This window comes from Medicago truncatula, chromosome 4 (genome assembly GCF_003473485.1).
Source record: "Medicago truncatula cultivar Jemalong A17 chromosome 4, MtrunA17r5.0-ANR, whole genome shotgun sequence".
Lineage (NCBI taxonomy): Eukaryota > Viridiplantae > Streptophyta > Magnoliopsida > Fabales > Fabaceae > Medicago > Medicago truncatula.
In genome coordinates, this window is record NC_053045.1 from 9,685,363 (window position 1) to 9,701,685 (window position 16,323).

The 16,323-nt window shown below is 34.3% G+C and overlaps 1 long non-coding RNA gene across 1 annotated transcript; it reads left to right on the forward strand.

Annotated features, from left to right (window-relative positions):
• The first annotated feature begins 1,688 nt into the window (after window positions 1-1,688).
• Window positions 1,689-2,908, forward strand: LOC112421245 (uncharacterized). Its single transcript, XR_003011435.2, has 3 exons — window positions 1,689-1,857; window positions 1,999-2,072; window positions 2,646-2,908. It is a non-coding gene; the product is annotated as an uncharacterized lncRNA (long non-coding RNA).
• Window positions 2,909-16,323: the final 13,415 nt, after the last annotated feature.

Sequence of the window (16,323 nt, forward strand, 5' to 3'; positions counted from 1 at the left end):
TGCAATAAAAAGAGCGGAAAAACGGACACGTGAGTGCCTGTCTTTTCGTTAGTTATAGTATAAAAAATGAATTAAAACATCAATTTATAATATTAATGCACGTAGGAAGAAATTAAAATAGTTAGAAATTTGGACCAAGACACATTATATTGCAATCCATATTTTGATGGTATTAGGTTCACATAATGACATCAATAGTAGGAAAAACATTTTTAACTTATCGACTAGGCATTTTTCTTGTGTTTGGATCAACGACACATGTCTGCATTAGTGACACGCATTATCTATATTAGTGACTAGGCATTTAATAATGCTTTTTTAAGGGGATTTCGTACTTTTTGATACTTGAAATTCGGATAATGTTTGATTAATTTCATAGTAACGAAAGACTTCTACAAAGTTTTTTGTTCTACTTTGTGACTTTAATTCCGAATGTCAAGTCCTCTACATCTATAAAGAATATTATCGCCCAATATTATTGTCAAAGGTGGTGAGTTCTATTATTTAAACCTCTCAATCAACTTTTTTGAAAGGTAGGTATTTGGTGGATGGTGTGATGGTTGTGAACGAAGTGGTAGATTTGGCGAAAATTTCAAAGCATGAATGCTTGATTTAAAAAGTAGATTTTGAGAAGGCTAATTATTCGGTTGATTGAGTTTTCAGGCATATAGGATGAGAAGGTTTAGGTTGTGTAATAAGTGGGTGGGTGGATGAAAGGCATGAATTTTCGGAGGTAATATGCCTATCCTTGTTAACGGGAGCTGAACGAAGGAAATTAGTGTTTAAAGGGGACTTAAACAAGGGGATCCTTTGGAACCTTTTTTATTCCTTTTAGTGGCGAAAGGCCTTAGTTGTTTGATGAATCGTCAACAAAAACTTGTTTAAAGGATTTGAGGTGAAAAGAAGAGGAACTTTAGTATCTCATCTACAATATTTGGATGATACTTTGTGTCAAAAAAAAAATTCTTAAACGGATTGTTGTCACGTTGTTGCTTCTACTTGGTGTTGTTGCCTTTCATTGTCATTGTTTTCACCGCCGCATTTCTCAGTACAAAATACCACCTCTGAACGTGTCATTGACGTCGGCGCAAGGGATTTCTGATTTAGGGGAGATTCATCAGAAACGCCGACAACATTGATGCCATGTTCAACGACGCTGTTATAGAGAAGCTCGCCGTAGTTGAAGACTTCGACGATGCCACTGAAGTGAGATGCAGTTTTGAGAGGGAAGTTTCTGATGAGAATTGTAAAAAAAAATTTCGTGGGATTTGCACGACAGATGTGTCGTTCACATTAGCATTTTCCATTATGAAATCCTTTCTAAAAACAACTTAGCTCTAAACTTTGAAATATTAAGTACATGACATTTAAGGCATGATTACTTAACATGTACAGAGCATGTAATAACATTCTCCTTTTTTTTTTTTTTGGTCAGATAGCCTAGTGACTAGAATTTACCTTATTAGGTGAATACGTAGGGTGTTCGAGGTTCGAACCCCGACCCCTGCATATAATAATGCATTGTCCTACCAACTGAGTTATGCTCACGGGACAACATTCTCCTTTAGTTATTCATGATATAAGAAACGTGGCCACCAAGTAATCACTTACCTCACAAAACATATTTTATTTATGGAAAATGATTATAAAAAATTCATTCTCTCTTATATATTCTTTTCTGAAATCAGTCCCCATTCACATTGCTTCATTAAAACAAATCGAAATAGAAAAAAGTCTAACACTTTATGAAAAAAATGGGAGAAACCATTTCTGAAGCTTCATCCTCAGCATCTAAATTGAAGAATCAAGAAGATAGTTTTTACCTTCATATACATCCTCAAGAGCTACACTTTCCACGTAATTAAGCCTCTTCAATTCCCAAAAACCAAAAATAAATAAAGAAGTTTATAATTTCTAATTTCTTTTTCATTCATTGTATTGTTCTTGTTCTTCTATTTTTATTTTTGTTTTTAACAATTTATAGGTTTCTTGTACCAGTTGAGTTGAAGAAAAATATCTCATGCTCTTTGCAGTTGTCTAACTAGTCAGATAATAATTATTTGGCTTTCAAGGTAATGATTTTCTTTTTCGTTTGTTAGAAAATGATAAGTTGTGCATTTTCTTAATTGCACAACTTATCATTTGTATAGTTACAAACCTTGCCGGTACACACGTTCAAACGTCAATCATAATTGCACGTTACAAACCTCGACCAGTACAAGCCTTTGATAATATATACTTTTGATCTTTAACTTAAGTAATTATGATAATGATTTTTTTTTATTTTTTTTAGCTTTAGGAGGCCAAAATCAAATTCCAAATGTCTTTAAAATTGAAAAGCATAAGTTTCCAAGTTTTCTTAGTTTATATACTGATTTATATTACTATATTTCCCTTTGATAATGATCTTATTGTAATACATTAATTTTCTTTTCAATTTAAGCATGTTCTCTAGGAATGTCCCCCATTTAAAGCTGATTGAAGTTGATAAGATTCATGTCATTAATTTACATTCTGAAAAATAACTTGTTCATAAACCCCATGTCCCTATAACCCTATTCACCTTATGTTTATGTATCGATTATTATCGAAAATATTTGAATTCTGAAATATTGTTTCTCATTTTTTATTCCTTGTTATTTTAGGCAAAGGAACAAATTTCAGAGTTAACTGAAGAGAGAGATTATCTTAAGAAAGGCTTCAGCAAGCACTGGTATGCCATTCATAACATGATCATTGTTCGGTAATCTTAAATATCTTGTCGTGTAATCTTGGTTGTTATCCTATGATCTTCAATATTGGTCATGTGTTAAGTTATTCAACTATTTACATCAACTTGATTTCATTTTTTTGGGTGTCCGAGATTCAAACTCCGACCTCTGCATATATTGTGCACTGTTTCAATCAACTTAGCTAAACTCAAATAGAACTAATTTAATACTTTCAAGAGAGATATGATTATCTTAGTCATCTGCATAAATACCAAAAAAGTTTTTTCTGATTCCAAGAGAGAAAAAATTCACATTGAGGCCTATTTGGTTTCCAACTTTTAAAATGACCATGCTTTTTGTTGCGAATTCGATGAAAATCACACTAATAACAACTTGATGTGTGGAGCAAGGGATAATCAAGCAACCAAAACAAAGTGTATGAAATAATTAAATACAAGCCAAAAGTAGAAAAACAACGGCGAGAAGAACACAAAGAAGAGAAGAACACAAAGAAATTTGTTGACCCAGTTCGGTCCAAATTGACCTAGTCTGGGGCAGAGAACAGCCCTCCAATCCACTATATGATGAGTACCGTTACAAAGAGAAATCAATGAGTTACAAGAATAAGTCTCCCACCTAATTCTACCCAAAGTCTCAATCTCTTCCCGTAACCAAGAGACTTCAATCCTAATAGTGTTTCCCAAGGTGAATCAACTCACGAACCCTAGTGTTTGCTCCTAAGAGACAAACTCTATACAAACCCTAGTTTTGTTGTTGCTTTTCTAAACCCTTGTTTCAGCCCCCTCTATCTCCAAGTTTGCTTTGATACAAGGTCTATATTTATAGTAAAAGTCTTGCTTAAAAACTGTAACAAATCTGCACCCAAAAATATGTTTCTGTTTTTCCCTGCCAGCGCACCATCGTGCCACGATGAGACCCCATCGTGCCATGATTTTTCCAGTGCCTTGCCTAATAAACTAAAACCTCCATCGTGCTACGTTGCCTAGCCGTCGTGCCACGATTCTGCAGAACCTGATTTTAAGTTAACTCTCACAATTCTCCACCTTGACTTCAAATCAGTGATGATGCCGATCATCAACCTCCTTGTTGCTCAAACCCTTGCTTCCCACTACTCCAAGTAGCTCCACAAGTTTACACCCTCAACCTCTTCAGCCATCGGAATGTCTTCTGCCTTCTCGAAGATGCTTGGAGTCCAACTACGCTAGGAATTTCAGGTAGTTCTACAAGACTATACCATAACCTCTTCAATACGAGATATCTCCAGCTTTCCTTGAAGATCTACTTGTACCCAATCACCCTTGGCTTTTAGAGTAATCCACAAGTATACACCTTAACCCCTTCAGCCCTCGGAATATCTTCCGCCTTCTCGAAGGTCCTTGCAGTCCAACTACACTAGGAATTTTAGGTAGTCCCACAAGCATTCACCATAACATCTTCAACGCAGAACATCTCCCGCTTCCTTGAAGATCACCTTGCATCCAATCACCCCCTTGGCCTTCTTTTAGGATAATCCTGCAAGCCGTTGTATACATTCTTCAACTTCATGAATAAATCCCTTGCTCACCATAGAGCATAGTACCCAAGGTCCTTCATAGTCGTACCATTACCGGTGTGTTCAACTCCACCTCACGTTGAGCGTACTCTACCTCAACTAGCAAATGCGTACATCTCACTATGTCTTCAACCTTGAAACTCCACCTCAATAGGTAGATCATGAGTATTCTTACCACCGCCTCTCCAGGCTGATGTTGAGTGTTTAACGTCTCTCCAGACGACCACCGCTCCACTAGGCATCAATCCCAAGGTGAGACACATCACCTTCTTCATCCTCCAAGCAACACCACACCATTAGAGAACCCGCATCCTCATAACCCTTAGAGATAATTTGTGCGGAGTTTCCATTAATCTCCGGACAATCCTTCTTGAAGTGACCCATTTGTGACAATTAAAGCATTCAAGCCTTGACTTGTTACCACTCTTTCTCCGGTTACCTCTACCTCCACCATTCCCTCTTGTGACACTTAGGCCCTCACCTTGTTCATGAGTCAAGTCCTTGGACTTGGTCAACTCCTTGATTCTCAAAGCCGCTTGAACTTCTTCCAAGGTAGCAGTGCCTTCCTTGCCATTGAGCATGGTATCTTTGAACGATTCAAAAGATTTCGGTAGAGCACACAACAAGAGTATAGCTTTATCCTCGTCCTCAAGTTGCACCTCAATATTCTCCAAGTCATCTAGGATTTTGTTGAACTCCGTAAGTTGCTCCATGATGGCCTTTGAGTCTTCCATCCTGAATGAGTAGAGTCGTTGCTTTAGGAATTGCCGATCAGCCAAAGACTTTGTCATATACAAAGATTCCCACTTTTCCCACATCGATGTCGTGGTTGCTTCCTTTGCTACTTCTCTCAAAACTTTATCTCCGAGGCACAAGACAACGGCACTCCTGGCCTTCTTGTCCACCATCTCGGTCTTCTCCGCTTGTGACATGGTGACCGGTAACGAACCTTCACCCTTCAAAGCTTTCTCACACTTATGTTGTATTAACACCGCTTCCATCTTTACCTTCCATAACCCGAAATCGTTATCTCCGGTAAACTTCTCTATATCGCACTTTGAACCCATGGTACTTAATTATCCTTTGACCTTTGCCCCACGGTGGGCGCCAATTGTTGCGAATTCGACGAAAATCACACCAATAACAACTTGATGTGTGGAGCAAGGGATAATCAAGCAACCAAAACAAAGTGTATGGAATAATTAAATACAAGCCAAAAGTAGAAAAACAACGGCGAGAAGAACACAAAGAAGAGAATAACACAAAGAAATTTGTTGACTCTGTTCGGTCCAAATTGACCTAGTCTGGGGGAGAGAGCAGCCCTCCAATCCACTATATGATGAGTACCGTTACAAAGAGAAATCAATGGGTTACAAGAATAAGTCTCCCGCCTAATTCTACCCAAAGTCTCAATCTCTTCCCGTAACCAAGAGACTCCAATCCTAATAGTGTTTCCCAAGGTGAATCAACCCACAAACCCTAGTGCTTGCTCCTAAGAGACAAACTTTATACAAACCCTAGTTTTGTTGTTGCTTTTCTAAACCCTTGTTTCAGCCCCCTCTATCTCCAAGTTTGCTTTGATACAAGGTCTATATTTATAGTAAATGTCTTGCTTAAAAACTGTAACAAATCTGCTTTAAATTTATAACAAATCTGCACCCAAAAATATGTTTCTGTTTTTCCCTGCCAGCGCACCATCGTGCCACGATGAGACCCCATCGTGCCACGATTTTTCCAGTGCCTTGCCTAAAAAACTAAAACCTCCATCGTGCCACGTTGCCTAACCGTCGTGCCACGATTCTGCAGAAACCTGATTTTAAGTTAACTCTCACACTTTCAGATCACGAGAACTTCCTTCTTGAAGTTACTGCCGAGGAATTTTCGCTCTTTCCAATATTTGAAAGGGCCTGTTGAACCGCGAACACTTTTCTCATTCCTCTTCTTAGCAATGACTGTCATTTATATGGCGTGGCTTAGAAGTACACCAAATCTCCAATTTCTATGCGAACATGCTTCATATTCTTATTTGCATGCTTCTTAATTCATTGTTGAGTTATTTCCAAATTCTTTCGTAACTGACTGATCCACATGCTTCATAAACCTCAAGAATCTGATCCAACATGGAAGTAATGAGCTTGAATATTTTTTTTTTTTATTTTAAAAGCAAAATATGACACAAGTGGTGTTTGACTCAATTAAGTTAGATGACATATATGCGTTGAGCGAGACAAAATTGATCTTTTGCAGAAGGGGTAAAGTTATGGGTTTAATTTGCTACTGATCAGATTCTTAATTCATTGTTGAGAAGAAGCTCAAGAATCATTCCTCAACGCATACATGGAGTAGTTTTTATTTTGGTTTTGTTCTTATTTTGATCTTCTTCTCTTCTTCCTTGAAAACGAATTCTTCTTATTCAAAGCTCTTTTTCATCTCCACCATCACAAACCCAACCCACGTATGACATCTCTCTCCCACTCCACCTTGTTGATGTCACTCTCTCGGTCTATCCATCTCTACATATTATTTCCATGTTGGATCAGATTCTTGAGGTTTTTCTTCAAATTCAATTAACTGGGTTTCTGTTGCAATATGTTCCTAGGTTTGCTTTCGATACCACTGAGATCGATCTTGCTCAAAAGTGGTGTAGCAATCTGTTTCTATATGTCTATTCTTTTCACAGTTATGCTAGATCTAGGATTAAACAATATCTAACTCACCGCCACTAAACTCCTCCTCAACATTATCGTTGTCGATCACCACTTTGATTTTGAGCCTCATGTTCGGGCTCTACCTTGCCGAAACACCGACTTTGATGGGGCCGAAGATCACAAACACATAATGTTGCTTTATATTCATACATACCCAAAAAGACCCATTGTTTATTCATACATACCCAAAAAATTCAGAACTCAGATGCTGTAGAATGATTGAAATCGTTCGAACATCTGACCCTAGTTTTCTGGTGAGAGAAACTTCAGTTTCTCTCTAAAATTTCTTTCTCCTTCATTCATCAAGGAGGGGTGGTCTTAGGTCATTTTTTGACCTAGAATCACCCTTCTACATCTTTTTCTCCCTTTTCTTTCAATCTAAATAAATGGTTTTCACATATAAGTGTTTATTTTGTGCTTTTTGTGATTTCATCATCTAAGTGCGACGTTGTATTGTTCGTCATCTTGTGTGGCGTTTGATTTCGCGTCTTGTCGCGTTGTTCGTTTAGTTCCTATTGAAAGATCGACATCAATCAATTACAAATCCAATCAATAATTTGAGCATCAACGTTGCAGATCTGGAAGCAAAAGTATTTCAGAGACTTCGGTTTTATCATATTATTTGTAGGCATTTTGTCGTTGTATGCTATTAACTTGTGTGACGTGAGTTTGTTCGCAGTTTCACCCTTTATGTTTTTAACGATGTTGGTATTGATATATAAATGGCTAAACTGCAGTTTTGACCTCCTAACTTTCATAAAGGTGCGATTTTGGCCCCCTTATAAAAAAATTACAATTTAAACCCCTATGTTTTAGCCCCTTTGCAAAAGAGACCTTTTGGTCAATTTTGACCGGGTCAACGCGCAGGTGTCATGCCACATGTGTATTTTCCCATTTATTTTTATTGAAAAAGCCAATTGTGTAATACTTGAATTAAAAAAAAAAAAAAAAAAAATGGAAAGGTTGGCACGTGAGAGAACTTTATTTTCACTTCTCATATGATATGGACATCCATCACTACACTTCACAATAATTCTCCTTTTCTCACTTTTCTTCAAGTGAACATTCTTCCTGTTCTGTAGAGCATATTCTTTCACACTATTTTTGATTAACAAAGCAGTTGCAAGTATCTGTCCCTCTTCAAATAACACAGTCTCATCATTTCCAGGAAACTTAAACCTATTGTATTTCTTCTTCTTCTTTGCAGTACCATCATCCTTAATTGATTCACAACTTTCTAGAAAATCAGAGTCTCCATTCTCATCTTCAAAATCTTGTTCAGTTGTGGCCTCAGTGTTCCTTGATGCTTCAACACCAACAATGACCTGACAAGAGTTGGATGACTGAGCAACAGGAGTTGGGTTCAATGTTTGGTTAGGCAGCACAGAAGTCCATTCCCATTCTTCATCAAAATCACTGTCATCAATTGACACCCCATCAACACTTCCAGTTTCAGCTTCAGACTCACCCTCATCATCCCCATCACCAACATACTCAGGATCAGATTCTTCTTCCTCTTCAAGTTCAGCAGGTTCTTTCCCTTTATCTAGCACAACAACTTCTTCCTCATCACTCATATACCTGCTATCAAGTCCTTCCAAATCCTTATCAGCTTCCACATAAAAATCAGCAACTCCATGATTTATATGATCATTTATGAATCTAATGACATCCCTATCAGTTTTCAAAGGCCTAAGACCATCACTTAATTCCCAACCTGGACTGACACAAAACAACTTATACTCACCTTCCACACCAACCTCTCTGACTAGGTTGTCCAAATCTTTGAGGTTTGTCTCATCTATGTCTAACTCACCACCAAATTCATATACTTCACCCTTCTTATAGGCTATAACAGGGTCAGAAATGAAATACCCTTTATGGTGAAACCTTATCTTCAATGAATGGTCCTCAACAACCCTACAAACATCACATAAATCTCATTTAATATTTAATTCATAATGTATTACAAAAGTATGAATACTGTATTTGTATACCGTATTTGTACTGTATGAATACTGTATTATCATACGGTATTTATACTCATACTTCTTTTATAGCAATGTAAACCAAAAAAGGAGTATAAAATTAACTATACAGTATTTAATACTTCCAACAACCCTTTTTTTTATTCAGAAAGCAAAACACATATATGAAACCAAAAAAACGCTTACTTTGAAGCATCCATGTCGGGAATCTGTCCAGAGAACACGTTTCCTTGAGTTGATGGAACTTCCATATTCTCTGAACCTTTCGTCTTCTCTGAACCTTTAGTCGCCATCGCATCATTCTTCTTATTCTTTGTTCTTATACTCCCCGTCGTCGCATCTTTTTTCTTCACCGTAGAACCCGTACTCGCCGTCGCCGTCGCCTTTCCATCTTCTTTCCACTTCATTTTCGCAACAAACAGAGATGAACAATCAACTGGAATTCGATTTGTGAAGCAGAAACGAAGAGAACATGAAGTGATTGGGGATTTGTGAATCAACTGAATTTGATTTTCGGAAACTTAGGGGTTTTGCTTTTCACCTTAGAATGTGAAAGAAAGAAAAGAAGTGAACAAGAAGTTCTCTCACGTGCCAACCTTTCCATTTTTTATTTTTTTTAATTCAAGTATTACACAATTGGCTTTTTCAATAAAAATAAATGGGAAAATACACATGTGGCATGACACCTGCGCGTTGACCCGATCAAAATTGACCAAAAGGTCTCTTTTGCAAAGGGGCTAAAACATAGGGGTTTAAATTGTAATTTTTTTTATTAGGGGGCCAAAATCACACCTTTATAAAAGTTAAGGGGTCAAAACTGCAGTTTAACCTATATAAATTTGAATGAATGAATATCGTTTTATTTTTGTAAAATAAAATAAAATACTGTGGAATGGTTCAACTTACCCTATGATCTTCCTTTACTCGATAATGATGTTGTTGTAATCCATTGACTTTCTTTTGGGTTTAAGCATGTTCTTTGGGAATATCTCCCATATAATCCGACTAAAGTTGATAGATCCATGTTATTTTTATACATTCTTAATATTAAAAAATAAGCCGTTCATAGACCCCATGACCTATAAAACTTATTTTTGTTTACTCATTTATGATGATTCGTTTTATCATCAAAAAAGATATAGCGATGTTTGTTGTCGGTTTGTCTTCTATTTATATATAATTAATTTTTGATATATAATTTTTTTTTACAGTGCATTCATTTATGGATTGTTGACGATAAGATGTGAATCCTGAAATACTGTTGCTTATTTTGAAGTTCTTATTATTTTAGGCAGAAGTACAAATTTCAAAGTTAACTAAAGAGAGAAATGATGTTAATGAGAATAATAAAAAGCTTGAGCAAGAAGTGGTATGTCATTCATTTCGTAAAATTTCTTTTACAGATGCTTATGCAAATTTATCTTGATTATTTAGTCGGGTTAATATTGTTATCATATGACCTAAATTTGTTTTTTTTTAGGCTTAAATGCTCTTTTGGTCCTTAAGTATTTAATTGATATCGCTTTGATCTCTTAATTAAAAAAAGATTGTTTGAGTACTTTAAGTTTTTTTTTTAGTCTCGTTTTGACTCCTTCTGTTAGGTTTCCGTTAGGTTTAATAAAAAACTTTAAGTGTGGACACGTGTCACCTTGTCATTGGCTCTGAGAATTTTATTTTATTTTTATAAAAAAAAATATTTTTCATTTTTTTTATAAAAAAAATATTTTTAATATTAAAATATATATTTTTTATTTTTGTAAAAAAATTCCAGAACCAATGACAAGGTGACACGTGTTAACTCTGGACACGTGTCACTTCGTCATTGGCTGTGGGATTTTTTTTAAAAAAAAATATATATATTTTCTTAAAAAAAAAAAATTTCTTCTTAATTTTTTTTTTTTTGTAAAAAAAATAAAATCAGAGCCAATGACAAGGTGACACGTGTCCAAAAGTTAATTTTTTTTTTAAACTCGAACGGAAACCTAACATAAGGGACCAAACCGAGACTAAAAAAAAAAACTTAAATACTCAAACAATTTTTTTTTTTAGTTAAGGGACCAAAGCGATATCAATTAAATACATCAAAAGAGTATTTAAGCCTATTTTTTACTAGTAAATTTTCTCATAGCACAAACCCATAGACTATTATCTAACAGAAGCAATGTGATTTTATTCGTTTCTATTTCTTCGTGAGAAAACATCATAAGTCTTGCTCTTGTGGTCTAAATTCATACTATTCTTCCTCTTACATAATTTGAAAATTCATCGATCACATTAGTTCGTTAATAATAGTCAATTTAGTACTAAAAGTTATCCTAAAAACACTAATGTGATTGTTGATTTTCAATTTCCGATACTATTTTAAAATTTTAATAATTCCAGTGATCAAAATAGCTACTATAATTTTAGGGATTAAATTTTATGGTTAACTCCTATCATTTTATTTGAATATAAGTAGCATGGCAGATGTGTATCATTGCAAAATCGTATAATTTTAGAGACTAAATTAATGATTCTGTTATATCATTTTCCTTGTCACAATTGTTAAATTATCAGTGTAGAAATACATTATTTCAATTTGCACCATAGTGTAGATTTTATAAACAATAGTTTCTCTTGAAAATCCGTCAAAAAAAAAAAAAAGTTTCTCTTGAAAAATAATTGATCATTTAAATAATTTTCCTTGTCAGAATACCTTGATTGTGAAGCGTCAGGCCAAAAACGAATGTTGCTGTTGTATATTGTAGATATCTTGATTAAATTATCATGGTCACTCATGAGACGTAAGACACGTAATAATATTATTTTAAAAATAATATATACTCCCTAATATATGTTGATTGAATGGATCACTCTTGAAGTTGCCAGCATACTAATAAAAAATTGTGCTATTTTTTAGGGAAGCAAAAGAGGGTAAAGTTTTTATTTGTTCAATATTTAGGCACGTATCTTTGTTGTTATTTGTTTAATCCAATCACAGTATATAGTTGTAAATATATTGAATAAACTCACATAAAAGATGGCATCATAGTATGATTTTACATTGTTGGTGTATACAAGAGAAAATCCAACTTTATTATTAGTTTTTTAGTCATGCATGGTCATGTCAAACAGATTAAAAATTGTAGTAAACGTTTTTCAAAAAGAAGAAATTATGAGTTATTTTACAAAATTATTCTTAATTGATATTGTAGAAGGTTAAAGGTATAATAGGAAAAATAAATTGGTCATTTCAAACAAATTATTAAGAAATTAATAAATAAAAAAATTATTAAACTATTTTTTGAAAAAAAAATATTAAGAAAATGAAAAAAGTATAGTGATAAACAATTATAAATATAATAGGAAAAGTGACATTATTTGGGACAACTTATTTTTCAAAACGACTTATAAGTCGGGACGGACGAAGTAATTAATATTAACAAAATAATGATTTGAAGGCTATAAATTGGCTTTCATCTTCAACAAATTCTTTCATTCTTCACTTCCCTACAATTGGTTTGCAGTTTATGCGGGGATCCTACGACGGTCATCAAAGATTATTTCATTTCCATCATTTAAGATTATTTGATGCATTATTTCATTTCCATCATTTAAGATTACAAAGTCATAAATTCAAGTTCCTTGAACTTAGGAAAAACAAAAGAAGAAAATAATAATTATTGCCTGCATGCCCAAAAATTAAATGATAACAAGTGGGATATTCTAGAAAAAGGTAAATTGTACATTTCTCTTGCTAGATAAAGAACTCATTCATCTCATCAGGATGTTTTAGATCGGTACACAATTGCCTTTACGACACCTAACATTAACTCTTCCAAATTTTGGACAATCTTTATCTGTTTTACAAGCACTATTAAAAATCTGACTAAAAGAAGAATTAGATACTGTTATGCAAAGAAATATAGAAAGAAATAAAATTATAAAATAAACTAACTTCGGAGTTTCAACCATATTTTTTCCTATTTGCATCCAAATAATAGTAATGACTTGATCTTTTTATAGTGTATAGTAAAAATTCATGGTCTTAGAGAAATAATTAAATAGTTTAAGCATTATAAAATTTTAAAAGCCCTTCAGAATTTTAGAATTATTACTAAATGTCTCTTAAATATATCAATGTGTTATTTTTGTTCCTTTAGCACACTTAGGAAAGACTTCATGTAATAAAAATAGTAATCAATATAATTGAATACAATTTTACAAACTTTAGATTACTTTTTCCTGTAAATAATTGTATTATTTTTTTAACCATTCGTGAGAATAAAGGGAAAAAATTATACCATCATAAAGTTGTACGAATATAAAGTGATCGTACCTGACCAGAAGGACACTACCAGTGCAGTTTTGTACGGTGGTTGTATGATGGTGGAATGCATCAGTTGATAGCTGAAACGGCAGGGGGTGTACCTGCAGACACTCTGACGCTCAAGTCACTATGAGATCAGAATGGGAGTTCAGAGAGAGAGAGGAGTTTCTAACCTTGGGGACTGGAAAGAGTCCCCTTTATATACAGGTGGGTGTTTGCAAAACCGTTGTGAGGCACACGTGTGCTCGGAGGTTACAAATTCTTAGGAAAAGTAACCGCCGAGGAGAGACTCGCGGGAGCCATGATGGTGACCGCTACTGTTCGTTTGACCGGGTCTCCTTTACTCTGAGCACCCCCTCGCGGAGATTTCATGTGTTGAGAGTAAAGTTGCCAAATGCGGAATTTGGGCTTGGTTTGTATTGGGCCTGAGTAATTGGACCTAAATGCTTTGGTTGGTCTAGAACAATAGCCTCCCATGTCGTTGATCTTGATAAAAAGTGGTGACTTCTGTCATACCCCAATTTTTGACCTAAGATCATATAATGGGGGTACATATTTGTGTGAACGAAGTAAGCACTAAAAAAATATTATTTGAAAATGATAAATTAAATATTTGATTGAATCATTATTAAAAAGTGTTTTCTTGGTCCCCAAATTTTGTAAAATTATTTTAGAACGCAATCTAGAATACTTTGAAACACAATCTAAAATATTTTGATAGGCAATCTAATATATTTTAGTGCTCAATAATATATATTTATGTACTGAATAACATATTTATGTACTGAATAATATATTTTCGTACTCAATATGATATATTTTGGTACTCAATTGAGATATTTTTGTACTAAATGAATTACTTGTTCCCAAAGTTTCTCACTTATTAGTTGTGAAATTTCTCTACAAATAGAGAGCTCACACAATGCATTCTGGACCCCGAAATTCAGAGTTGATGATTCCTGTGCTTTTCCTCTCTTCTCCCTTTTTCGACTTGTCTTGACGAGTCTTTCTTCTTTTTCTACTTCTTTCTGTCCCTTTCGGTTTCAAGGTATTTATTATTTCTTCTTTCTTATGTTATAAAAAATGCAAAAAAAATAGATTATGTTAAGAGATTTTGTGGTGATCCAACCTCACTACGAAATTCTCATGCTTTAGCTTTAGGTTTTATTTATCATTCAAAATAACAAAAAACATTCAAATAACAAAAATAACCAAAAAAATATTTTTTTACAATAAACCTTGATCTTAAATCAAGTGACCGTCTTTTTATTTTATTTTCTTAATCAAATTTCAATCAACTTAATTCTACTTCAAGTCCATTTTCTTTTAAATTAAAAAACACAAACAAATTCTTATTTGCCACTTGACTTTTCATTTTAAAACCTTTTTCAAAACTAATAAAAAACACAAAACCAATAAAACGTCAATTTATACCCCGAACTACGAGGTTTTGATCCCTCATGGGTACGTAGGCAGAGGACCATGTCCTTTCAAATCAATAAAAAATGTAGATAATTAGGTCTTTAGTTTTCGACTTTAATTCCTTCTTTTCAAAATAATAAGCAAGTTTATAGCACATTAAATTAAATAAAATCAAGAGATTCCTGTAGAGTACTACGGACATAAAGGGTGCTAACACCTTCAAATAACAAAAATAACCAAAAAAATATTTTTTTACAATAAACCTTGATCTTAAATCAAGTGACCGTCTTTTTATTTTATTTTCTTAATCAAATTTCAATCAACTTAATTCTACTTCAAGTCCATTTTCTTTTAAATTAAAGAACACAAACAAATTCTTATTTGCCACTTGGCTTTTCATTTTAAAACCATTTTCAAAACTAATAAAAAACACAAAACCAATCAAACGTCAATTTATACCCCGAACTACGAGGTTTTGATCCCTCATGGGTACGTAGGCAGAGGACCATGTCCTTTCAAATCAATAAAAAATGTAGATAACTAGGTCTTTAGTTTTCGACTTTAATTCCTTCTTTTCAAAATAATAAGCAAGTTTATAGCACATTAAATTAAATAAAATCAAGAGGTTCCTGTAGAGTACTACGGACATAAAGGGTGCTAACACCTTCCCTTTATGTAACTAACCCCCGAACCCTAAATCTTTTCAAAATGGGGTAGTTTGAACTTTTTTCCCCTTTTTCTTAAAAAATTAAATGTTCAGTCGTGAAATAATTAGTGAGTCAAAAGCTAATCAAATAGCCTTGATCTCCAAAAAATGACGCGACATAAATGGCGACTCCGCTGGGGACCCCCCTAAGAGGGTTGAGCCTAACTTGGCTTTATTTAAATTTTGTGCTAAAACTTGCTTAAAAACAAAAAATAAAAGATGGAAATACGTGTATATATGTTCTTCCTTCTTCTTTCTTTTTTCTAAACGTGAGTGGTGAGATAAGTCCTACACCCGGGCTTGAGTGAACATTAAGATAGGATGGTGATATAATCAAAGTGCCATTCCAAGAGTAATCTTGAGTGTTGGTACATGTGATAATCCCGCTCAATGGAGGTTTTTGGAAGTAATACTTTGTTGACATGAGTAATCGTGTTTGACACTATTATTTTAAGTAACCGTCGAAGTTGAGGACCTTTAGTTACCTTTAACCCATCTTGGCCTTTTAGGATGTAGTGCAGTGGCTAATCAAGAGTAATCTTGAATTAGTTGATACGCGAGACTACACTCAAACGAGACTTTCCTACAAATGATATTGGATCAAGAGTAATCTTGTAACCTGATAATATTTGGAAGTGGTTGTAGACTTTGGGAACTTGGTAGAACCCGAAATACAGGTACAAACGAAACCATAGTCCTTACCAAATGGCGTTGTTACCCTTGACTCCAACATTGTGGACTTAACCTCACAATGCATTCCATAAACATGCATACATGCATTCATTCATAAAAAAAATTTCTCAATAATATCGAAGGACTTAGATAAGTTCTTGTAAACATCAAAGATATGGTCCTTGTAAGAAGGAACACCTACAACTTCAAAAACCTTAACGAAGCTTTAGCTTT